Below are 26,848 nucleotides of genomic sequence, written 5' to 3' on the forward strand. Positions count from 1 at the left end.
AAATTTTCTTCTTAAGAACAGCAATGCTAATGTGTATCATATTAATTCAAAAGCATCCTTCGAAAGTGTAGAATTCATACCCCCCCCCCTTCCCTCTGAACCACTTTTATATATATAAACTTCTAAATACTGAACTGATTTATGCTTTTTCCTACCCAAAGTGCTCAGGTGAGCAATAATGACCCTAGGACTCTTGTTTATTGTTGGTCTTATAAGTGAAATCAGAATGCAATACAGTGTAGTAACTGTACATAATATATTCTTTCAGAGGGAAGAAAATTGACATTAAAGGAGAACCAGTAACTAAAGATGTATGATGAATCAAGATGTGATCATGTGGTAAGTGGTAATTAACTCAATCATAAATAGGCATGTATGACAATTGCATTAAAAGAAAAGAACTTGATTCCAATTTTAATTGGAATGTTGAACTACCAGCTGCAAACTACAACAGGTTAGGCATAATAATAAAAAAATGTTTGTTTACGCCCCCCCCCCCCCAATGTCTAATAGCCAACCCAAATTTTTTTTCATTGTAAAAATCCATAAGTCACTCATTCGTCAGTTTAACTTTTTCATGCATCTTAATCTGTCAAGCGTTTGAATCGAAAGTACTAGAAACAGGGATGGGGTAATCGTAATCGATTACATCTTCCAAAGTAATCGATTACAATCGATTACAGGACAAAAATGAGTGTAATCGATTAATAATCGATTACACAAAATTCCTCTAAGTAATCGATTATTAATCGATTACATTTTTCAGTAATCGTGCCCATCCCTGACTAGAAATAGTTAGTGCAACATGGAGTTAAAGAAGAAATACAAGACAGTTTTTTCATTGTGTGGTAGCTGTAAGGCAGTTGGCAAGAAAGATATTGTCTATCGCCTATATGGAAGCCCAAACAGAAGTAAAGCACCACACAATGGTAAAACTGTTTTGTATTTCAACCATTCATGTGAATTTGTGTATAAAAAAATTCAATAAAATAAAAAAAAATCCTACCTACCAACCCTTTTTTATTTCAGCGTGTAACAGTAAACAAACTTATTTTTTTGTTTGGCCTTATGATATTGTATGGCTTGGAGTCTTTTTCACTTCTCTATAAAATTTTCTGTCTGGATGATATCTAGCATAATATACACCATGCAGTGAGGATTTTAGTTCACCCGAGCTAAATACTCGAGTGAACTTTTCTGATCACCTTTTGTTTTGTCTTTTTTCCATCAAACTGTCGATCCATCAGTGAGCTTTTCACATTTTCAACCTCTCCTCAAGAACCACAAATTTTAACCAAGGTTGAACACAAAGTAAGGATATTTTAAATTGTACAGAGGAAGCCCCCTCCCCCCCCCCCTTTCACCCCAAGAGGAAATGATCAACTCTTTCAGATATTATTGGTATGATCATTGTTGAGCAACTTATAATTTTGTATCCTGTAGACTTTATTTTAAGAATAATGAATATTTGTTTAAGAGTCCTTTTGTCAAGGTTCAAAGTTCAATTAAAATTATTTTGTGGTACATGTATTTGAGGATTCGAGATATCAGGAGTAAAATATTTAAAGAATACTTCCAAATTACTTCGACATATCTATGGTATTAGAGATGACAAAGTTCAGCTGTATGGCTATGCTAAAGTAGTAAATATTATAACTTACTAAAACTTTCTAACATTGAAATATGTTAAATGAAACAAGACAAAAATGAAAAATAAAAATTTACTGGTTTCTGGCTGGTCAGTATTTTGATGACTGTAATTTCTAAAATATTCAATGAAACACTTTGAAGCTTTAACTGTAGGTATATGTTAACTTAATATACTATAATAAGGTAATATTTATAAATGAGAAGTTTTGAACAAACATTACAACATGCATGTATGTAAATTTGGGTTAAAAATTGGTTACCGGTAATGGCTATCACCTTAATTTTCAATGATATAAAACAAGATTTAGAATGTAGGTAAATAATTCTAGTATGTGTCTGTACATATGATATAGCATATAGAACTTGTACTGAATGTTGATTAGCTAAATCTTGAATGGCTGATATGTTGGTCGTTTTTGATGAAATTTAGATTATTTGTATGTAAACTGAGTGTACATGCAACATGAAATTATTAATAAGGTATTAAATATGATTAAAACATGTGTATGCAATGCAACATATGATGAATTCATATTGACTTGTATGGATATAGCTTAACATGTATGTGCATTGTTTTTTAGGGTCCTGTTCTGCAGATGCCATGAGATGATCTGTCTGTCCATCTGATATCACTTGTCCTGAGTATATTTTTTCTCCTCTTAGCCCAATCTCACTCAAATTTAACTCATAGAGTGCCTGTGGATGGAGGGTAAAAAGTGACCTTGGACCAATTATCAAGGTCAAAGGTCAGTATCAAAACACACTATATATCTTTATTTAAAGTCCTTGTCCAGAGCATAATTTTTCTCCCTTGGTATGATCTGGCTTGTGTGCCATGGGATGAAGGGTTTTTAGTGATCTTTAACAAAATTTCTAGGTCAAATGTCAATATGAAAAAAAAGAAGATTTGTAATATCCTTGTCCAGAGCACATTTCTCCAATTCACTCAACTAAAAGCAGTGTTCTACATGTACGAGATGGTCACATTCTCATTCATACCTGCTTTAATATTAATCTGGCTTAAAACCTTACTATGTAATGTTCATTATTCGGATTTCATGTCATTAAATTTAAAGACTGAAACTAATTATAATCACTGATATTGGTACATTAAAGAACATTGAGTGATCTTGTAAGATTTCTAAATAATATTCAAGCATACAATTCTTACATCAAATAATAATTTTATATGAAAATATATTGCAGATCGCAGATGATGTGAAGAAAAATACAAAGGAAGCTGACGTTGAAAGAAGTATAGAGTATTTAATGAAGTTTTTATGAGTGGACTTAGATGTGAAAGACTACTTCATTGTGTACCAAGATATATGATTTTATTTATTAATTTTTATATCATTTTCAAATAATGTTTTTGCACATCAAATGAATAATTAAACATATGATTTGATAATGCTTTTTCCTTTTTATACATTTTCTTGATAGATTTTTGAAAAGAAAACACAGTTTACCAAGGAAATTAATAATATATATTTTGATTTAAACCTGCTGTTCTCTTTTCATATTCTAGACAAGAAAGATTTACCATGGAAAATACAGGGATCCTTGAGCTTCCAGTTGCTTGTCAATCATTTTTCGAAATTGAAATGCTCAACCTACCCTGTAGTTTCCATGGTATGGAAACTATTACACCACAATTACACATTGCTTCCCGTCTCAGAAAAATAAGGGAATCTTGAAGTTTCCCAGTAATTTCCTTTCATGAGACACCAGATAATTCCACCAAGTTTCCATCACACAGAAACCACTACGCTCCAATTCCATATAGTTTCCTGAGTCATGGAAACTTGAGGAATCACGAGGTTTCCTCTAGTTTCCGTTCATGGGAAATCTGAGGATTCCATTGAGTTTCCATTCCATGGAAACCACTACGCTCCGATTCCACATAGTTTCCTAATTATGGAAACCAGTGGAATCTTCAGGTTTCCCATTATGGGAAACTACATGGAGGCTCGGGAAACTTCAGGTTTCCTGAGGTTTCCGTGGTTCGGGATACCTTATGGAATCGGAGCGTAGTAGTTTCCGTGGTACGGAAACTTGACGGAATAACCTGGCATCCGCTGCGGAAACCACTAGGAAACATGATGTAAACATGAGGTTTCCATGTGGTTTCCATATAGTTTCCCATGACCGGAAACTGCTTATTTCACGCAGTGATCTATTAGAACTGTTTAGTAAAGCTAAATTAGACACCATGTATTGTGTGAAATTTTGACAATATCGAACGTGAATTTAAACATTATATGTGACCTAATGTTTGCATTTAATTAATTCTGTATAATCAAGTGCCTCCGTGGTCTAGGGGTATGACTCTCGCGTAGCATGTGAGAGGTGCCGGGTTCAAATCCCGGACGAACCTCTTTTTTTGGAATTATTTTTTTGATTTACTAAATGATAGTATTCAGCATGTGAAAAAGTTATGACGTCTGGCTTGTACAAACTCATAAAATCATTATTACAGTGTGATAAATAGTATATATAAAAAGGATCTTATATACCCATATTAAAGAATAAGCAATCAAATCTTTAAATTCATATTGGCATTTTTTATTTGCTTCAATATACATGTATACATTTAATAATTCTACAAATCCGGGGAAAAGGGGGGGGGGGGAGTAGTCCGACCCCCCCCCCCCCCGAACTGCGTATGCTCTTCTTTTTTCCTTATGCGGGGGACACAAATTCTTTGAATTAGCTTGTTCTCTCTTATTCCTATGTTAACTTTTAACAGCTATTATGACCACTTCCTACCCTTGGGGGCCATATTCCGAACAATTTAGATTCTATATATATCAAGAATCATACACATAAGTTTCTATTTGTCTAGTCCAGTCATTCGTAAGAAGAAAATTTAAAAAGATTTTTTACTGTAGAACTTTGTTTCTCTATTGTAACCTTAAGCTTGGAGACCATGATTTGTAGAATTTAGAATTTACACTACCCCAAGAAGCTAGATTAACGGAAGATGACGACATCGCATCTAGAGTTAAACAAAACTGCTTGTGTTTGACTAGATAAAGCCATTCCAAGTTTTTTCTATGTTTAGCGCCCACCCATCTTTCAAAAACCTACCCTCCTATTCGCAAAAAACACACAAACCAAAAAAAGAAAACAGACTTCATAGTAATAAAAGTAACGTCAATCAAATGATTGGATTTAAAAAAATTTATATTTTTCTCCTTTCTAGATTTATACTTTAACAAAATCAGGTACTAAATGCTTAAAATATACCAAAATTAAAAATAAGGTAGACAGATCATTACAGGAAATGATAGAATTCAAAGATTTCGACCAGAATAATCAATATCCGGTCTCCTGATTTTGTTTGGTTTTTCTGATATTGGGTTCAAAATCAAGGCGCACGCGGACGCTAAACATAGGAAAAACTTGGAATGGCCTATAAATATATTATATCGCATAATATATAATAGATAATATATATATCGCATATTAAGTCATCTTTCTTTCTTCGAATTGATTCCCAGATAAGCTGCTCACCTACGCAATACACCGACAATTGTTTTCTTTTCGATTTCGCCGATAGCCATACTGATGTTTGTTTGTTTGTATGTTGTTTAATGTCCTTCTCGAGAACTTTTCACTCATATGGAGACGCCACCACTTGCCGGTGGAGAGCTGCAGATTTTGTCCTACACTCGGCACTTACGGCCATTGAGCAGTGAGGGATCTTTTTCGTGCCAGCACCTACTGCGACACGGGACCTCGGTTTATACGGTCTCATCCAAAGGACCGGTCTCCACGTCCCACAGTGGGATTCAAACCCGCGACGTAAGGATCAACTCCTTAATTTGCGACTCTAGAGGAGACGCTTTAACCACTGCGCCACGCGGGCGACGCCATGCTGATGTAACCTGTTACTAATGTTAACAAGGTGACGGTATATAGGAAATGTTTGTTAGTCTTACAAGAAGTTTAAAAAAGAATAATATACACCATATTGCAAACCCATTTTATTCATAGAGGAAAAATGGTAACAAATTTACAGAACTTAAACGCTGAAACGTATCCTGCGTAGAACGATTCATGCACCAAACACCCGAAAGTGCTTCAGCGCATATCTGTATACATTAGAGAAGTGTATAGTGTTAAAACAAAAGGCTTCTTTACCATCAATGGTTGAGTCTCATTGAATTAAAGGGAAAGACAATGCAGTTATAAATAAAATTTCTTATATTTCAATTCAAATACCATTGTAATGTAAAAATGTAATTCTACGAATGACGATGTTCAAATGTTTACTGCGGAATCATCATTGTTCGTGGGGGATCAATGTTCGTGGATTTCGTGGGTAATCGTTACCCACGAATTTACATCCCCACGAACAACTATTTTGTCAACGTACCGATTAATTAGATCTACCAAATAAACGAGCTGCCCACGAAATTACATCCCCAGGAACCAATAAAATTTTGCTTGCCCACGAACATTGACCCCCACGAATTTAAATGATTCCACAGTACTTCATTGTTGATTTTGCCGACCTCATATTTTCAGTAATAAGAAAAAATAAAATGTGAAACTGAACGATGTTCAAATGTTTATTTTTTTAATACCGACTTTACCTTTTTAGTGATAAGAAAAAGATAAAATATGATATGACATTTGTTAATTACGCTTTGTCAACTGTTCAGCATCACATAAGTCCGTTAGACGACAAAGGCACATGTACGTACAAATCACTGACAAGATAGGATATGCCAATTATTGGAAAATTCGGCAATACAATGGAACCCTAAATATAATGAGAAATTAGTATACATGTACATAACAAAAAAAATCAATACTTATTGCGTGAATCAAAAAGCGATTTTTGAGCAAAACAAGATGTGTTTGGGAAACACTGATGCCCCCCGTATGCCAGCTTATGGCGAAAGTTTAAGTTTCTCAAATGCAAATCAAACTCCAGGTCAAAAGTTGGTACCCAAAGAAAGATCTTGTCTCGAGGAATATACCTGTGAAATATTAAAGGCCTAACACCAACCATTGAAAAGTTATGGCGAAGGTTAAAGTTTTTCAAAAGTAAGTAAAACATCAAGTTCAAAGTCAAATGGTGCCCAAGGGAAAGTGTTGTCACAGGTGATAAACATGTACGTGAAATATGAAAGCCTAGAAACAAATGTTCAAATATTATGGCCAAGATTAAAGTTTTTCTAAGTAGGTCAAATTTTAAAGTCAAGGTCAATGGGCCAAAATTGTTAATATCCAAAGAAAGGTCTTTTCACAAGAAATATACATGTGAAGTATGAAAGCCCTAGCACCCATTGTTCAAAAGTTATGACCAAGGTTAAAGTTTTTCAAAAGTAGGTCAAAATCCAAGGTCAAGGTCAAAGGGTCAAAATTGTTGGTATCCAAAAGAAGTCTAGTCACAAGAAATACACATATGAAGAATGAAAGCCGTAGCATCAACTGTTCAAAAGTTAGGGCCAAGGTTAAAGTTTTTCAAAATAGGTCAAACTCCAAGTTCAAGGGTCAAAGTTGTTGGTATCCATAAGAAGGTCTTGTCGCAAGATATAAACAAGTGAAGTAGAAAGCGCTAGCACCAATTATTCAAAAGTTATGTCCAAGGTTAACTTTTTTCAAAAGTAGGTCAAACTCCAGGGTCAAACGGTCAAGTTGTTGGTATCCAAAGGAAGGTTTTGTCACAAGATACATGTGAAGTTTGAAAGCCTTAGCACCAACTATTTAAAAGTTATGGCCAAGGTTAAAGTCTGATAAATTTAGCAAAAGTGGATCCAAGGTCAAGGTCTAATTTGATGGTACCCAAAGAAAGGACTTGTCACAAGAAATACACATGTGAAATATGAAAGCCATAGCTCCTACTAGTCAAAAGTTATGGGTAAGGTTAAATTTTTGAGAGACAGATAGACAGACAGACGGGCGGAAGAACAAAAACTATGTACCCCCGAATCTTCAATTACGGGGACATTAAAAAAAAACATCATCGGCCGTCACGTGATCAATAAAATCATGTGACATCACATCAAACATGTTTATGTATCACCAAGGGAACCCTATACACTGTACATCCATTTGCTATACGTAAGAACCTGAATTAAAAATTTAAAATCAAGACCGAGCTGGCAATTCAATATTATGTTTTGAACGCATTTTAATTTAAAAGCTTCGCCTGGTGACTAGCTGCAGAACTGTAGCTCACTGGTTGAGAAAATTTGAACAGACAAACCAGAGAGCTACAGATCCAAGCACTGTAAAAAAAACCCTTCGATTTATGGCGACGCTATTTTTGTTAAAAAGAAAAGAATATATTTATATTAAAATAATAGACTGATTTATCAGATATCTCAAGAATTACGGTATCTTGATATATATGATGATGTAGTCAGTATACCAATCTTGGACACAAGTTTCTGACCAAAACCTTTCTCCCTACAGTTTTTCGAGTTATGCTTAATAAATATAACTTGTTTACTAATTTGTCTGTCATACACTTTGTCTCTCCTTCTCTCTGTGTGTGTGTCAATCTCTCTCTCTCTCTCTTCACGACTTTAGTAGATATTCTTCAATATATCGGCGACAAAATGTGCAAATGTTCACAGTACATATTGTCGCCGACGACAAAATGTGCCGATGCGTGACTGTACCTTTTGTCGTCCATTATGCAGCTGGAGAAAAAAAAGAAAGGTTCGTCTTGGTACATATAGTCGCCGGCGACATACCCCTAACAAAAAAATACTATAGTTAACTATAGTTTACTACAGTTAACTTTAGTAAATCAAAGTTTTAGAGTTTTTACTATAGTTAATCAAAGTTCCAAAGTTTTTACTATAGTAAATCAAAGTTCAAAGGTTTTCACTTTAGTAAATCAAAGTTCCAAAGTTTTTACTATAGTAAATCAAAGTTCCAAAATTTTCACCATAGTAAATCAAATTCCAAAGTTTTTATTAAAGTTAATCAAAGTTTTTACTAAAGTAAATGAAAGATTCAAAGTTTTTACTATAGTTCCAAAGTTATCAAAATAGTTTATCAACTTATTAAAGTATTTTTATAATTCTTTGCTTATTTTACCGTTTTTTTAGGGGGTGGAGGTGGGGTTTGGTGGGGGCTAGGGGTTGTTGTACATCTTCATTCAAATTTACAAATTAGTCAATTGAAATGCTTTATTTACATTTATAAATTGAAAAAATACATGTTTACTGAAATTGATGGAGCAGGTATTTTTGTTTTAAATGACGCAAATTTTATTTTATAGTATATTATTTTCTTTCCTCCATTAAAAAAACTTACGTATATCTGCATTAAATGAAATACATTTAAAAATATGTTGATTATCTATCGGCGCGAGAGACAACTTTACATTAAAATTTATTTCTTGAACATTATTCTTTTTAGGGGAGGTGTCCGGTTTATAAAAAGTTCTCTGAAGCTTTTATGGATATCATAAAATATCAAGAATGGGAATCAAAAACATAATCCGACTGGTTTTACTATAGTAAATCAAAGTATCAAAGTTTTTACTAAAGTAAATCAAAGTTTCAAAGTTTTTACTATAGTTAATCAAAGTTCCAAAGTTTTCACCATAGTAAATCAAAGTTTCAGAGTTTTTACTATAGTTAATCAAAGTTCCAAAGTTTTCACTATAGTAAATCAAAGTTTCAAAGTTTTTACTATAGTAAATCAAAGTTCCAAAGTTTTCACTGTAGTAAATCAAAGTTCCAAAGTTTTTACTATAGTATATCAAAGTTTCAAAGTTTTTACTTTAATACTATAGTTAACTATAGTAAACTATAGTTAACTATAGTCTACTATAGTATTTTTTTTATCAGGGACATACCGATGGATGACTATGTGCAGTGAGGGTAGGTACATATTGTCGCCGACGACAATATGTACAGAACGACAATATGTACCGTCACAGACGTTGGTTAGTTAGGTACGGAGCTGTACCGTATGTAATTATGCAGGTGAGGTACTGAGATATACCCGTTTCCGCAGTGCAATGTTAAATTCCTTTGAATTTGCCATCATAACTATTGATTGAACCCTGTTTGAAAGCCAGTGTTTTACGTATTTTGAGAGTGATGACCTTGGTACTGTGGGTAAGAACTGAAGTATTTAGAAAAATGTAAAATTAAAGTGCTGCAATCTGGTGGGCGGGTTAAATACCAACTTACTACTGAAGTTCATTTATCGCCAAGAAAATTGACTGGCTATAATAGCCCACTTAAAAAATCAACTTATTCATGGACAGTAAAACTTGATATCAAATAAATATGTTAGGTAGCAAAACATTAGAAATAATACCAGATTATGGACAATCTGAACTCAACCCTTTAAACAGATTATTAAAACCCTTTGTAATGCGACATTTACTTTCTCACAAGCTAGAGCAATTAAGTATATTTAATCTACACTAATCTGCTAAATCATGAATTCAATCTTCCATTGAAGTATCTTAATTCGTTTCGATGTATTTTTTTCGGTAGATACGTATTGCAATTTGGAACATGAAGAAAAAATGATGTTATATTGGAGTTTCATATTTTTCTTAATATGGAATATCCAACACTTAAGTAAGTATAGACATGTTTTATATATGCAATAAAACATAAAGGATACTTAATGTTTTGTACTTGATATGGAATCTATTTCACGATTGGGACAGGATTTTTTTCCCCCATATTTTCACGACTGCCTTACGTGTGAAGTAAATTCCATATCCAACTACAAATTAAAACATTGAATTGTCTATTGTGTTAATTAAATTTTGTTTGATTTCCCATCTGCCTGTCTTTTTGTAACACAATGATGTCATAGGCTGTGGGATCATAGTTGAGCGTTTGAGATGGCGTGTCTAAAAAAATTGTGAGACTGAAACATTGAAAACATGGATTTTAGCAATATATTTCGGAAGAAATAGGCGGTTTTAGTCTCTATCAGGATAATTTAGTTACTGTTTCCATCTTATGAGAGACCAGAGGGTATTTTTTACAACACTTTTACTGAAGGGGCGGAAAATCGCAAATTTTGCGGCAATTCTTCCCTCACTGTGTGACCGAATATTACTTTGATATCCTTTCACACTGTGACAGAATATCACTTTAAATAAAAAAAATCACTGTTGAAAATATAATAAACCATTACTTTTTTCCCGCCAGATTGCTTGTGTACTTTTCCAGTGACGGGGACATGGGAAACCAGTGATCATGGAATACTTACATTTTCAAACACCACTGTCGACAATTTTCCCAGCCTCTCTTTTGGAACATTAGGGTACACATGCGATACCAATACTGGGGATAGATATATGGCAAAGTATGTACATGTATGAGATGCATGTTTCTTAGATCAAACCAATGGTACTTCAATTAGTACTGTAATAACAACTTTGAGAGAGAAAAGAGAGAGGTCCGTTCATGTTTCAAAACTTCCTTTCAACTTTTTATGAATTTCTATTTTCTATCAAACAAACCAAACATTTTTTTTTTCAAAATATATATTTTAGCTTCATTTTCTGCTAATTCACACATAAAATCATTCCAATGAATATTTCTTTTTTTATTTTAGTCAATGTGTTTATGAGACTGACCCAAATATAACAAACGGAGATTACCTCTGAATTAAATATTTTTCTCTTTGCCAAATGCGATTTTCAAAGCTAAAATCTTCAAGAAAGCTTTTATTTAGGGACATGTTTAAAAACAATAGCCAATTAATCATTTGTTTCCTAATATCAAATAATATGATTTTAATTCGAAAAGACTGAATGAACACAATAAAGAAAAAAAATGAACAAAGTGGCCTTTGATAATTTTATAGTTTGGTTGTATTATAATCCCTTATAGAAAACTTTCAATACGCCAGTAGTTATTTACTTATCAGAGACATTGACATCAACACGCCAAAATTTTGTAATTCTCGTGCTGATTGCAATTGTCAATTGTACCTGATATCCGAAGCTGTTTTGAACAAAATGTGAAAGTGGTCTTGCTACGTTTATTTAAAGTGAATTTTAACTAAGAGCAGATTTCTTTGATATTTTCATTTTTTCCCCTTTTAGATCTCCGACGTTCAATTTACATGGTGTTGACTTTGAAGTATACATCTGTCTACGATTCGTCTACCTGTCGGAGAATAAGTATCAGTATTACCTGGCGAGTGGTTAGTATTGTACATTTGCTGTCAAAAGAAACTTAAGCCTGAATCCTTTAGGGACCGCTTTCAATTTTGTCTTTTAGAGAAAACCGTTTGAGACTGTGATTTTAACTGGTCTGGACGATTTCCAAATATGAAAGTCAAGAATGATAATTTGCTGTTGTTTTTTTTTTTTTACCTCAAAAAGATTCTATTGACAAAAAATCTTTAGAAATAAGATGAAAAGTTTGGAAGAATAAGGTATTCCCCGCATATTTATTGTGAACAAATTTGACATTTTCATCCCCCCATCTAATCCCATTTAAAGGGGGAGTTTCGATAAGGCCGTTTTCGGCCCCTCACGAAATTTTATGAAATTTTGATATTTTGTAGAAAAACTCCTTATCTTCCAAAAAATATGAAAATAATCTATGTTACGCATTTTCCGGTCACGTGATAATTGAAAATTTAAGTATACCCCCTTTCGTATATTTTTGGAGTAGACATTTTTATAGGGGGAAAGTGGATTTTTTTAGCCGTTAGAATCGTAAATGAAGTAGGATAAATATGAACAAAGACATAAATTAACCAATTTCAACAATTTTTTTTATGGAAAATGGTATTGGTCTTATGCGAATGTTTTTTTAAGGTGCAATATTTTTCTGGTGTGTTAAATGTTACTTTTCTTTTAAAGAGGATGAATTTAACTCATAAAACGTAAAATTAATATATATAGAAAGTTTTAACCTCATAATTAATCGACAGTTTATATATAATCTTTAAAGTCAATATTTAACATTTTCCCATACGAAAAATGCAAATGAAAAGATATGTAGACATGAGCTAGGTAAACGTAAAAACGTCATATACAGGTATATGCAGTCCATTTTCATCAATGAGGTTATACAACTACATGTTTTATAAAAATATACCTTAATATCATAAAATTGAAATTAAACAAAATGTTTTGAAATAAAAAAGAATTTAAAAAAAAAATGCAACTTTATATACATACATACATACATAAAAAGTTTATTTAAAAGCATCATATTGCTATGTAAGCCTGTACATTGTAGGTGCAAGGTAAGAAAAATATTTTATCTGGCGGCCGCCACATAATTATTCGGCAGCTGCTAGAAAATATATATCTGGCGGCTGCGAAATACTTTTCCTGCGGCCACCACATAAATAACTGGCGGCGACCAGAAACTTATCTCGCGGCCGCCACGTAAATACCTAGAAGCCTTCTTGCGGTGTAGACATGTACTCTAATAAAACATTAATTTAAAGTTATGAGTTGAAGACCTTATGAAGTGATTTTTTTTAATTTGTATAAAATGTAAATAATAAGGCATGAAACTCTCAGATTTGACTACAAGCAGAAGTTGTAGATGTCGTTAAAGGCAGAGATTTTAAGCACCGCCTTCAAAAATACCCGGTCTGTGTACCTCTGTCAATCAAGTGCATTAAGGTACATCATTGGGTGCTACAACTTGATTGGCAAAAACATTACAATTTTATCTGGCGACCGCAAGATATTTCAATGGCAGGCGCCATGCAGAAACTAAATATATATTTTTTTGTTACCTAGCACCTACCGGCTTCAGTATATTGCAATGTATTTGATAGTACAAATATCATTTCTGCTTGAATTTTCAGTAAGGCGTGACAATCTCGGCGATACATAATTAGCGTCTCTCAAATGGTGACCTAGATTCTCATTGGTTAAGAAATTCATAACATTAGCAACTTTAGATTGTTGTTAACAAACAATTATGAAACTAAGAAGTATTTGCCCATATAGATCTGCATTATGTTTTCAGCATATCTGAGAGAATCCCAGCCAGGACTAATTTCCTCTCGCTTCCCAACTCACCATAGATACTTAAGTTGCTTCACCAACTCTAGTCACTTCTCATTTAGAGAGTTTTAGAATTCATTATATATGATTTGCTAGACCAGAGCGCAGTTCGAAATACATGTGTAAACGCCAAAGATATGTGTTTAATCCTTAATCAGGCAGACATATGCGCCTCGACATCCAGACTTAAAACAAGCCACGTTCCCTAAATCAACCACACGGAAATATATGGGCGCCTCTCTAGCATGTTGGAGCGTGGATTTCTATTTACAAGAAAGTCAAAAATATAACTATGCACGATAAATAACGATAAGGAATGGACTTACTCTAAAACTTATTTTTTATTCAGTCAGTCGGAAAATGTAAGAAAGATCCAGCATCTGAACCATGTCTGGTAGTGTGCAATCCTAGATGCATCATCATTGCAAGTCTGGTCACGATAGGGCTTATAGTTACATAAGAATGAGACCCGCTTCAAAATCTTTAACCTGCTCATTAAGGAAATGTAGGTCATATCCAGCATCTGAAGCAATCTAGTAGTGTGCATCCATAGATGCATCATGAAGCAAGTCTGGTCAACAAGTGCTTGGAGCTGCTCTGCTTCAAAAACTTAAACCTGCTTTTAAAACATTTACCTGGTCATTCTTTGGCTAAAAATCCAGCATCTGAACCTGACTTGTGACAAGGAAACACGCTAGATCAGGTGACTCTGATTAATATAGGGCATAGATATACTTGAAAAAAATCTGCTTCAAAAACTTTTTACCTGGAACACCGATGCTGACGGTATTACAAAAGCTCCCCCAACTTCGAGGAGGTGAGCTAAATATGTGACGTTAACGTTATACGTTGGCGACAAAAAAAGTATCGAAATGAAGATAGGTTATGATAACGTTTTCTACTGTTAATATAATCGAGAATCTTCTTTGATTTAATAAAAATATGCTACTTTTGGCTTAGTATTTTAACAAAGAGTCAGATCAAGAAACCAGGAGCTTCTAATTTTAGATATGCAAATTTTACGTAATTTTTAATTTTTGGATATGAAGTGCACACGCGACACTCATCACATTTCAAGAAATTAGTGTGCAGAGTATATCTAATTACTGAACAAATTTAGGTGAGTGTCTCTCATGCACTTCATATTCTAAACATCGATTTATAAATGCCACCCTCTTATATTTTCCCATAAGCCTAATGTTAACGGATCTGAGGGTACATCTAAGTATGTATCAGCTACGGTGTGAATTCATCTCACATTAACTTTTGAAATATAAATAACAAAAGTTAACATATTTATCTTGAATTCTAAACTAGTTTTGAAAAAATATATTGAAATTTATTTTTATGAAAAAAAGTGGGCCGCTGAGCGGCCTTATCGAAACTCCCCCTTTATTATAAGCGTAGTAAGCTTTCAAGTCTTGTTTGTTCACGGATTCACAATTGTCTTATATGCTGTATCATTCCCAAATGTGCATTAAGTTTACAAAAAGTTTGTTCTAAAAGACTTTTGAGCAAAAAAGTATGATTTATTTTATCATGGGTTTGTCTAAATGCGTTATCTGATTGGTCAGAAGGTTAAGCACCTTGTGTATAAATTCTGTGTATTTATAGCAATTCACGGTTATCGATCTTGACTTCCATATTTGAAAAATCGCCCGACCCGTGTAAACATATACACATTGTACTTTTGTCTCAAAAAGTCTTAGGGTGAACAATTTGATTTCTCTTTGCTAACATAGCTTTTTCTTCTTGTCAATAGTTAAAAGCCACAATTATTGATCATGAATTCCAAGTTTTACAATAATTAATAAATCTTTTAAAATATAAATAAATATAAATATAGGTTGGTGCACCAAAAGAAAAGTAATTTATGTCTTCTAAAGTGATGATCATTGTTCTTCAAAACTATTGATCTTTGTGCGCAACACGCGCCTCCTGTTTTTTCATTGATACTCTGGCAAACCACTCTCAACTCAGGGAATTTACTACTGGATTTCTTGATCAGAATCAAATTCAGCCCTTACAAGGTCACCTTTAGAGGCGCTTCAAGTCGATAGTGACCCATAACGCTCCTTACCATATGAATTTGAAAATCAACTTGACTTTTTTTTCTTTAGCCTACTTCTTTACTGTAAAAAGTACATGTCATTTAAATGTACATGTAAAAGACCCCCCCCCCTTTTCTTTTTTTTTTTTTTTAAAGAAAACGAATCCGTTCTATGCAAAAAGATTCTTAATAAATATGCATCGTGTAATATTACATAAACACGCGAGAGATGCTAAAAGATCTGCTCAATATGCAGAACGCGTGTGGGCGGGTGGGTGGGAATGGTGGCCCGGTCTCCCCTTTCTTTTTTCCGAGTATAGTATTTTTGCTACGTGCTCGCCTCCCCCCTTTTGTTGCTGTAAAGTTGAGCACTGGAATATCTAGGATTTGGGAAAAAAAAATATAGCAAAAGTAAGCCCCCCCTCAACGAAATAAGATTTTTGAGTTAGGACAGTCCTGGTTTTCTTTTTGCGTGTCAGATTTTTTTGGAAGTTTGCCCCCCCCCCTTCTTTAAAAACGTTACTACGGGACTGTTACGTATCAGGTCATTGGCAAAGAATAACTCGATCAGATTCCAATGAATTATCGAGTCTTAAAACGTATCCTTATAGTATAACGCTGTGCTCAATTTAAGTCTAATTCAGATGATTTACATGTACCGGTATTTATTACATTTTCAACAGCGAAATACTGTAATTTATTAACTGAATAAAAGTGATATTCTGACACAGTGTAAAAGGATATCAAAATGATATTCTCACAGTGTGAGAATATCAGAAGTGCGGCAAAACTTACGATTTTCCTTCCCTTCAAAGAGTGCTTTTTTAAAAAAAATCCCCTGCCTGTTATAAGATAGAGTTAATGAGCCAACCTGACAGAGACTAATGGTAAAACTGCCAACGTTTTTTCCAAATATGTCGTTAAAAATCCATGTTTACAACGTTTTACAATCTCGCAGTCACTTAGCTATGACGTCTCAATCGCTCAACTATGACGTCACAGCCCATGACACTGTGTTACGAAAAGACAAAGGCAAAGGGAAAATCTAAGAAAATGTAATAAATAGGAAATTCTATGTTTTGTAGATGAATATGTTATTTATTTTACTCGTGAGACACGATTTTTGTCCCCCGCTTTTATTATTAATATATATATTATATAAATAGAGCACGTTTTTGAGGGTAACAGTTGAAATTGACACCCCAAGGAAAACCATTGTCAACCGACGCGTCAGCGGAGGTTGACAATGGTTTTCCTTGGGGTGTCAATTTCAACTGTTACCCTCAAAAACGTGCACTATTTATTTTATTATACTGAATGTCTTATTGATTTCGGATGTCATAAAAAAAAATCGGAGATCGTCGTTAAGTTCACGCTTAGAAAGCTTTCAAACTCCCAGCTTCTATTTTTCTCAATAAGAAAGTTTCGGAAAAGATTTACCAACCTCTTTATTGTTTGTTCGCTACTCAAAAAGTCCTTTATCATCTAAAGAATGCAGTCGCAAGGATGTTTCGTCTGTCGTTTGTTGTTTTCAAGTAAGCTACATCGGACACAAGCTTTTATTGACGTCGTTTATTCGGCTTCTTTCAAACGCACATCCGACGTTTTGAGAATTCTACGGTGAACCTTACGCGCATGATTTGAACGCATGTGATATTTTCGTAATGCTACCCGTTGTCAAGTGTGTTGCTAACGCTGAGGGTAACATTACGGATTGTTAAATGCGTCTAAACCAATCAGATTTTAGTATTTAACATGAAAGTATAATAAATATATATAATGGATATTAATTTGGGTCTGTCTGTCCGTCCGTCTCTCTGTATTTCTCTCTGTCTGTAACACTTTCGTTTCCGCGCGATATCTCAAAAATCCTTTGAACTTTTCGCAATTAAATTTTGCATAGCAACTCCCTATAGCCTAAGGAAGGCCTCTATTGATTTTGAGGTCAAAAGGTCAAAGTTCAAGGTCGTAAATTCACAAATTCCGTCTGTAACACTTAATTTCGTTTCCGGGCGATATTTCAAAAAGTCTTTGAGCTTTTGCAAATAAATTTTGTACCATAACTCCCTATGGCATCTCTCGCCCCTCTCAAAGTGTCCCGCCCCGTTTTTTTTATTGTATATTTAAAAGTCGCTTGGCACTATTTTTAGCACAGGGGCATGTGGAGAGTTATTACGTATAATACAGGTTGGCCGACTTCATCTATAAGAACTTTTTAGTAAAGGCTAAATTAGACAATATGTAATGTGTAAAATTTTGACAATATCAAACGTGAATATGAACATTATACGTGACCTAATGTTTTCATTTAATCAGACTTAACTCAATATGAGTCATATTATGGAAATGAGTAAATCAACTTCTTGTTACATAGTCAAAGAAGCATAACTTACAACATTATCATTGCTGACTTTTGTGTGTGACCTACATATGTAGTGTTTGCCTTTAATTTCCTGTATAATCAAGTGCTTCCGTGGTCTAGGGGTATGTTGCTCGCTTAGCAAGCGAGAGGCCCGGGTTCTATCCCCGATCGCTTCTATTTTTTTAAATGTTTTTTTTTTTTTGATTTACTAAATGATACTATTCAACATGTGAAATGAAAAAGTTATGACGTCTGGCTTGTACAAACTCATAAAATCATTATTACAGTGTGATAAATAGTACATATATAAAAAGGATCTTCTATACGCATATTAAAGAATGAGCAATAAAATCTTTATATCCATATAGGCATTTTTTATTTGTTTCAATATACATGTATACATTTAATAATTCTACCGGGGGGGGGGGGGTAGTCCGACCCCCCCCCCGAACTGCGCATGCTCTTCTTTTTTCCCTAAGCGGGGGACACAAATTCTCTGAATTAGCTTGTTTGATATTTTCACTCGTGCTTTGCACTCGTGAAGATATATAAAAAAAATCCTGTCCCATTTGTGAAATAAATTCCATATTCATCTACAAAACATTGAATATCCTCTATATCATTAACTTGATTTATATTACAGTTAAAAATCCAAGCACTTCGAACGAGAGACTGAAATCAGCTGCTTTAAACGCCCCTCTGGGATTGACAGATGTGTGTGATAGGACCGATTATTCAGTTGGATCTTATAGCATGATGCTGAAAAAAGGTACTTATTTGATTTGTTTCTTTTTGAAAAGTTAGAAGATATGTTGTAATCTTCTTGAAGGCCAGATCTCAAAAAGTTTCTTACAAAGGGCTTATGCCACTGTACACCTGTTGTTCGGGAACATGATGGTTAGCGCACTTGCTATTAATTTATCAAAATGGTTTGGGTAAAATTGACAAAGGGCTGCATTTGAGAGTGTAAACGAAAAAAAGGAATCGCTGATAAATATTTGCCTAGTTTTTGTAGCGAAACTATTGCATTATCAAACGACTGCCGTTTGGGAATGGATATGCAGCTGTGTTGCACGCAGAATGGAAACACAAATCTTATAAGGCCTTTTCACAATTGGCGCACGATATTCGTGCGGCCAAGAAATTTTGATTGAATCGTAAACTGTTGCCGAAATAATCACACATGAAAAAGAATACGTTCGAAATTCGCACGATCTAAAGCGACCGTTGTGCGATGGAAACGCATTATTTCTTGCGATTTATCTTGCATGTATATGCGACTGTTGTACAATAAAAGCTAGTGTTGTAAGATAATGCGATAGGATCGCGCGAGTGATCAGGTGTTTGAACGATTGAACGTACGCCAATGCGATTGGGCGTGCAGCGCTCGTGCGATCATGATACGAATGCTCGTGCGAGTCACAGGGGGTATATATACCACCCGTTTCCGACGCTCTTTAGTTGTCGTAGTTGGGCGAGGAGGTATTGGTGCAGCAGCATTCATGGTCAATTGTGATCTGAAACAGAGATGCTTATACAGGGTATATATACTAGTGGCAAAGCATGACAAATTGAAACCGATAGTATAAAGTTGCAAGATTACATGATCAGTATGTACTGGTCCCTGCTGACAAAGCAGGTAACAACATTGTCTTTGTTTGAAAGGCTCATTATATTAAAGGTATTTTAGAGGAACTTGGATTTAATTCTACAAGTGGTAATCCAACTTATACTCGTAGTTCCCTTTCTAAGGAAGAAATTCTTCAAAATCATATGTCAGTTTTGAATATTTTTAATATTCCAAACAACCAAAATGAATTTGAATTACCATATTTATATTGGATTCCGAAACTTCATAAAAATCCTTACAAACAAAGACACATAGCGGGTTCTACTAAATGTTCAACCAAGCCTCTTTCTTTACTCCTCACTAAGTTATTAACACTGGTGAAGGAGAAACTTCAAGAGTACTGTGCAACAATATATTCGAGAAGTGTTGTAAGTCAGATGTGGATACTTAAAAATTCCAAGGAACTTTTGGAAAATTTGAAATCACAAGATTTTACCAAAATCAACAGCTTAAAAACTTACGACTTTTCTACTTTATACACAACCATTCCCCACGATAAATTAAAATCCAGGCTTTTTGATATAATTTACAGCTGCTTTTTCAATAAAAATGGAATTCGTAAATACACTTACCTTGTCATTGGTCATTTGTAAAATTATTTTGTTAAAAACATTCTGATTGTACACACAAGTATTCTGAAGTTGACATTAAAAAGATACTTGAGTTTCTGATTGACAATATCTATGTGGTTTTTGGAGACCAGGTCTTCTAACAATCTATTGGAATTCCCATGGGTACCAATTGCGCCCCGTTATTAGCAGACCTTTTTTTGTATTCATATGAAGCAGAATTTGTCCAAAATCTTGTACGTGAAAAGAAAAAAACACTAGCTGTGGCCTTCAACTCGACATTTAGATATATCGACGACGTATTGTCAATTAACAATGGCTATTTCCATTCTTATGTCGATACGATATATCCTGGTGAGCTTGAGATAAAATATACCACAGAGTCTGACACATCTGTTTCATATTTGGATATTTTACTTGAAAAATACGTTAATGGTAATCTAACAACCAAGATTTAGAATTTATGATAAACGTGATTACTTTAACTTTTCAATCGTCAACTTCCCTTACTTATGCAGCAATATACCTTCATCACCTGCCTACGGGGTATATATTTCTCAGTTGATTCGATACGCAAGAGCATGCTCTACGTATGTACAATTTCTAAAACAAGGTAAATTATTGACAAACAAGTTGATGACACAAGAATTTCAGCTGTCTCGTTTAAAGTCATCATTTGGTAAGTTCTATGGTCGATACAATGACCTTGTCAGTAAATACAATTTACGATTGAGTCAAATGCTGACTGACGTTTTTTATGCTAATTGTTAGGCCATTATTTACACACTGAATTGTCGACGGATTTTTCCGTTATTTCCTGATCATGACAAGGAGCACACGGCGGGTGTGACCGGTCGGCAAGGGATGCTCACTCCTCCATGGCACCTGATCCCACCTCTGATGTTTGGAGGTCCGTGTTTGCTCTGCTCCTATTTTGTATTGTTTAATGGACTTTTGAGCTTGAATACTGTTCGTTATCTCCATATATTTCATGGGACACTCATGGTCGCAAATCACACGCATAGATAACTGCGATTCATCTTACGACCTTTAAAAATCGTGCATCAATCTTGCGAGTACGCAAAACGTTGTAAGACGTTCGTACTAATGTTGCATTGTGATAATATTGATTTGGTTCGCATTCGGTCGCGTCTGAGTAGTGTGCATGTCCACTATTTTGAAGAGACTTGATGCCACCACTAAAACGCATGCAGCGAATGCGAGACATGCATCGTGCAATGTATGCGAGAGATCGTGCGAGGCTAAAACATTCCGATGGCAAAGCGTTGTAAAGTACTCGTGCGCCAATTGTGAAAGGGCTTTTTTATCAAGTTATTTCGGCATGTAGTATCGTTTTTTGAAAGTGGGGGCCAGCCAAAAAAAAAAAAAATCTATCTACCTAAAATAACTGACACAAGCAAAAAAGAGGGAAAATTGTTCAAACTCGAAATCCTATTTCGAGTCGGGGGGTGGGGTGGGGGGTTCCAACCTTTTTCGTAACCTCTTTTTTTCATATGTTAGGACATTACCCTGATTTTAACATAAAGTGGGAGGGGGCAACAAGCTTTTTAATGAACATTTTCAATTGTGAAAAGTAATCACTATGTGCATGTAATGTACTCAGCACATATATAAATCAGACAGGAATATTTTTATTTATATAATAATTCATATCTTATTAAAAATTATCGATGCAATATGATTTTTTTCCCAACATGTACATGCAATGCCAACAAAAAATTGGATTCTGGGTGCTTTAGTTACAGTTATGTTACATGTCGGTTCGAATTGTTAAACTTAACAGTTTTTGTTCAATTGTTTTAGTATGCACAACGGGGTTCTATATTATTAATTAATTATTGTTTGATCCTGCTATTAAGAGTCTGAAAAAAAATTGTCAAGTATAGTATGTACTCATTTAACTTAATTGATAAACAAAACAAGAAAATGTGGGTCAATATGCAAAGTAAGCATAAACAAGAGGCCCATCAAGAGGCCCATGGGCCACAACACTTTGGCTCTGTTGTTCTTCGTCAGATTTCTCCCTTATATACGAGTGTATTCCTATGTAAAATTCTGTTATGTCATCATACCAAGGGAATCACGTGAGATAGCATTGTGTCTGCGTAATAGAGTCAGTGCGTTGCTTCTGCTTGAAGTGATAGGGCGCAAAGAGCTCCTTACTGTTGTGAACGGTGAATTATACAAAAGACTTCTTTTTTTTTCTTTCACCAAATTTGTCGTAGACAAATAACTTTTGGTGAAGTATCTTTATCTGTCGAAGACAGATTCCATTGTGAACATTTTGGATAATCATCATACACGTGGTGCAATCATAGCATCCGCCATGTTGAAAAAATCGGCAGATCGGGGAAAAAGTACAGATCGTGAGTCAATATCAGTGCCAGTTAAAATTCCCCTGAATAACATTTCAAATGAGAATGTTTTTGACCGTATACGTGCGGCAACTGTTACAAAAAATCCTGATTGTGCACAGGAAAAACGAGACACGCCACGGGCTAGTAGTAGTACAGCTACAAATACATTTCTCCACGAAATGAGGTTAGTGATTTGAATGAAAACATGTCTGTTGAAAATAGAAATTCTACGCAAAACGTTGATAATTTAGCCAAGTGTTTTGATATGTTAACAAACACTATAACAGCAGGATTTTGAGGGCTAAGATCAGACATAGTCGAACTGATTTCCGATCAAATTAAACAATCCATGTAACGATTATGAATCAGAAGGCTACTTGGTTTATGATTCTGAGATTGACAATAATGTCCTAAACTCACAAGTAACAGATACGACTAAGAGTGTGAATGACTTATTATAAAAAACAAAAATATCTGTTTCGATATCCGGAAAAGCACGAGATTCCGGGAAAAATGAAAACGAAAGTGGGTCACAGTCGCAATTTTTGGAAGTTGCTGCTGAACAAATTACCTCACAAGATGTTACAACTGATCCAATACACAAAGACTTGGCGAAGCTTGTTGATGATCTGATGTTCAAAATTAAAGTTGACAAAAAGTTAGCAGATCAAGTTAAAGAGTCTGCTGAAAAAATCAAAAGACCAGAAAATTGTGAGAGTTTGGTATGTACTAAAGTTGACGAGTTAATCTGGAACAGACTAAAAATATCTACCAAACAGTTGGATAGCAGATTTCAACATGGTCAGTTATTTTTAGTTAAAAGTGTTACGGTTCTGGTGAGCATTTTGGAAAAAAAATTGTGTCGAACAAAGAACTAGATTGATTGATTGATTGTGTATTGTTTTACGTCCCAATCGAGAATTTCACTCATATAGAGACGTCACCATATACCGGTGAAGGGCTTCAAATTTTGACCTTTACTCGGCACTCAGGGCCATTGAGCAGTGAGGGATCTTTATCGTGCCAACGCCTGCCGTGACACGGGGCCTCGGTTTTTAAGGTCTCATCCGAAGGACCCGCAACTTTCACTTCAAAGTGCCGAGCGCATGGCGAAGGAACAGTTGCTACCTTATTTTTTATCGACTTAGGTCTGTCGCGGCCGAGATTCGAACTCACGACCTCCCGATCACGGAGCGAGCGCTCTACCGACTGAGCTACCGTGAACGGTCAAAGAACTAGAAAAAGAAGACTTGATTAAGGAATTGATAAAATCAATGGAACTATGAACTTAATATGAGGAGAAGAGAATGCTTGAAAGGTGATATAGACAGTGTTAACTACTTGGCTCTCTTCTCTTCGGGAGTACCGATAAACCAATATTTGTTTGGTGGAGAACTGGGCAAGAGCCTGGATGAAATAGAAAAGACCAACAAAACAGTCAACAAAGTCATGACTAGCAAAGCTGCAAAGCAAAGAGGAAGTTACCAGGGAAACAGAGGTCGGCGTTTTCAACCGTATTCCCGACAAGGGTTTCAAGGCAATTACAGAGGTAGAAATACGCCTTTTTTAGGCCAGGCTCCCAGGAAAGGAGATTACAACAGGAAGTTCTCAAAAGGAAAAAAGAACTTCAAACAAGAGTGAATACTGACAAGTTCAATTAGGTAAGAACTACTAAAGTCAAATTTCAAACTGAATCAATTGACGTTTTATTACCAGAAAATTTCAGAACTGGTAGACTGAAACAATTTTTAAAGGAATAGAAAGAAAATACTTCAGATAAATTCATATTAGAATCTGTAGAAGGATGTCAAATTGAAATGATAGATGAAGCTAATTTAAATCAACTAAGGCCATTATATCCCTTGAAATTTAATGACAAAGAAGTTAAAATTGTTTCTAATGAAGTAGAGAAATTATTGAACAAAAATGTTATAGAGAAATGCAACCACTGCTCAGATGAAATCATATCAAATATATTCATCAGACAGAAAAAGGACAATTCTTATAGAGTCATATTGAATTTGAGAAAAATTTAATAACTTTGTAGAATACAACCATTTTAAAATGGAAATTTTGCAGTCAGCTGTAAGTTTAATGAAACAGGGATGTTTTATGGCTTCTGTTGATTTAAAAGATGCATATTATTCAGTACCTTTGGCAGAAGAACAAAGAAAGTTCATGAGATTTATTTGGGAAGGAGAATTGTTTCAGTACACTTGCCTTGTAATGGGACTAGCATGTAGAACTTGGGATTTATACTGAACATTGATAAATCAGTTTTTATTCCCAAACAAGAAATAGTATTTTTAGGTTTCATTCTAAATTCAGTGAACATGAATGTGAGATTAACAGAAAATAAAATTAACAACACATACCAGTGTTGTAAAGAAATTTTGAACATGTATGAGGTTGAAATTTTACAGGTTTCACAATTACTTGGGTTTATGGTAGCTATTTTTCCAGGGGTTGAATATGGTCCTTTGTTTTATCGCACTTAACAAAATTGATGCATTGAGAATTTCTCGTGGAGATTACAAAGGGAAAATGAAAATTACATGTGAAGCAAAAAAGGATATAGAATGGTGGATAAAAAATATACAAAATAAGGAACGGAAATTTTCACAAGGTGAACCTAGTTTTGTGTTGATGACTGATGCTTCCAGCATGTGCTGGGGAGCTGAGTTTAATGATACACCCACTGGTGGTAGGTGGAGTGAGCATGAATTGCTTTTACATATTAATGAACAAGAATTATTAGCAGTGTTATTTGCACTTAAATCACTTTGTAAAGAGATAATTCAAGCTCATATCCAAATACTATCTGACAACACAACAACAGTTTGCTATATTAATGCTATGGGAGGTACCAAATCAAGATCATGCAATAAGATAGCAAGAGAAATTTGGTTGTGGTGCATAGAGAGAGAAATTTGGTTGTCAGCAACTCATATTCCTGGTTCAAAAATACAGTAGCGGACAGATGTTCAAGAATTTTTAATGATCGCACAGAATGGATGCTTAATCCAAAAATATTTAATAAAATAAGTGCATTATGGGGACCATTTGATATTGACATGTTTGCATCTAGACTTAATAAACAATTGTCAAGATATATTGCATGGAAAGCTGACCCCCAGACAGAGTTCATTGATGCTTTTTCAAGAAACTTTAAAGAATTTTATTTCTATGCTTTTCCTCCTTTTAGTATCATAAGTCGAGTGCTTCAGAAGATTCAAGAGGAAAAGGCGGAGGGGGTAATAGTGGTCCCAGTATGGCCTACACAAACATGGTACACTAGTCTCATGGAACTTCTAGTAGATGTTCCCCAGATAATTCGGAAAGCTCCCAATTGGTTAAAATTGCCACATTCGGAAAAGGCACATTCGTTGAAGATGACATTGATGGCATGTCGAGTGTGTCGATCAAATTTCAGGAACAAGGAATTTCTAGAGAAGTATTACAGATCATCAAAGAATCATGGAGAGGATCCACCAGAAGTCAATATGCAGGATTCATTATGAAATGGACAAGCTTCTGTAGTGAAAGGTGTTTTCAATTCTTTCAACCAATTGTGAATGATGTGTTAGAATTTTTATTATTATTGCATAACAAAAATTTAAGTTACAGTTGTATCAGTACTGCCAGGTCAGCATTGTCTTGTTTTGTGATAATAGATGGAATAGATGTTGGAAAACATCCTTTGGTATCACGTTTTATGAAAGGTATTTTTCAGATTAAACCAACAAAATCTCGTTATAGTGAGATTTGGGATGTGAATGTTGTTTTTGAATATATTAGGAGCATGGAGAGTACTGAATCAATATCATTGAAACAAATGACATTGAAAACTGCAACTTTAATGGCAATGATTTCCTCTCAACGAGTTCAGTCTACTCATAATAAATGTTTGTCAAATATGAATGTTGATGATTCAAAATATGTTTTTTATTTAGGGAAGATAAAGCAATCTAGACCAAATTGTAAATCATTTCATATGAATTTGAAAAATTTTCGAAGTGAAGAAAAACTATGTATTTTTCAATGCCTAACAGAATATTTGAAACGCACAGAACTTATTAGGAATGAGTCTGACAAAGTTTTTATTAGTTATTTAAAACCTCATAAATAAGTAAGCAAAAGCACCATTGCAAGATGGATCAAAACATTTCTGGGATTAGCTGGAATTGACATAAAGAAATTCTCAGCACACTCAAGCT

The 26,848-nt window shown here is 34.5% G+C and overlaps 1 long non-coding RNA gene and 1 pseudogene across 1 annotated transcript; both read left to right on the top strand.

Annotated features, from left to right (window-relative positions):
* Positions 1 to 279: 279 nt before the first annotated feature.
* LOC133192648 (uncharacterized) lies at positions 280 to 2,876 on the top strand. The gene is made up of 3 exons (XR_009721843.1): positions 280 to 339; positions 2,232 to 2,396; positions 2,857 to 2,876. It is a non-coding gene; the product is annotated as an uncharacterized LOC133192648 (long non-coding RNA).
* A 691-nt stretch (positions 2,877 to 3,567) lies between these two features.
* On the top strand, positions 3,568 to 26,138 carry LOC133192914 (uncharacterized; annotated as a pseudogene).
* The last annotated feature ends 710 nt before the right edge of the window (positions 26,139 to 26,848 follow it).

This window comes from Saccostrea echinata, unplaced genomic scaffold, assembly GCF_033153115.1.
Source record: "Saccostrea echinata isolate AGI-Se365-2 ecotype Australia unplaced genomic scaffold, CSIRO_AGI_Sech_v1 ptg000025l, whole genome shotgun sequence".
NCBI classification, from domain to species: Eukaryota; Metazoa; Mollusca; class Bivalvia; order Ostreida; family Ostreidae; genus Saccostrea; species Saccostrea echinata.